The sequence below is a fragment of the Micropterus dolomieu genome, linkage group LG22, assembly GCF_021292245.1.
Source record: "Micropterus dolomieu isolate WLL.071019.BEF.003 ecotype Adirondacks linkage group LG22, ASM2129224v1, whole genome shotgun sequence".
NCBI lineage: Eukaryota > Metazoa > Chordata > Actinopteri > Centrarchiformes > Centrarchidae > Micropterus > Micropterus dolomieu.
The window spans coordinates 31,093,083-31,094,122 of NC_060171.1; positions in this window are offsets into that span (position 1 = coordinate 31,093,083).

Consider the following 1,040-nt stretch of genomic DNA (forward strand, 5'->3'; position numbering starts at 1 on the left):
AGAGCTGTGAAACAACAGCATGGCTCTGTTGGTAAATAAAAAGGAAAAGTTACGTTGCGTTCTCTGGCGGACCGGATCAGTGGTTAGCTGTTTACAGGGCTAACGCTAACATTTCTACGTGGCTGTATTTTAATGTTTTAATGACCGGGTCCATTTGTTTTGGAGAGGAGACGACCTCTGAGGTAATTCGGCTCCCGGTAGAACCATGTCAGGGCTCTGAAGTGGACCCAGAACAACTCTCATCACCTGTTAGCTGTAAACACTAGCAGGACTAAAGTTACGGTGCGGCTGTGTTAAAACTATAACTTTGCACAACATAACTGCGCTGTAATAACGTTATGCTTTATAAAATTTCACATAATTAACAAAATAGCTATATAAGTCCGTCCGGTGACTGTTACCTGACAGCCGACCTGCCTCTCATTCTCCGGCGCTGGCAGTCACTCAACCTGCCGAGTGAATGAAAGACTGAGGTGGACCCATGTGAGCGCTGAACAAGTCGTTCACCGCAGTAGGAGCTGTCACGTGACAAATGAACGACTCAGACCTAGAAACCCACAGTTGAGAGTCGTGAACTAATCAATTCTGTTTCCTGTGCTACCTGCTTACCACAGCCTTGTAGCCGAGCTGTCACGTGACAAATGAACGACTCAAACAGACCTACAGTTGAGAGTCGTGAACTAATCAGTTCTGTTTCCTGTGCTGATGGAGCCCATGCAGCTGCCGTGTGACGAGTGAACGTAAGAGTCCTTCACACATGAAAATGAACGAATCACTCACTGAGACAACCCGTTCCTCCCGAGTCATACACACGATTAGGTCTTATGAACGAAACTTTCTTTGAACGACACAACACAAAAGAGCAGAGCTAGCTACTGCTGTGCTGCTAGCTAACAGAGCACATGTTTTACCAAAACAAAAAAAACGTTTCTAACATGATAGTCCTTACAAATGCAAGTAATTGAAAATGATTTACACATTACTTACAGGCACATAGTCTCCAAGGCAGAAGTGTATCAGAAATACATTCATCAACATGA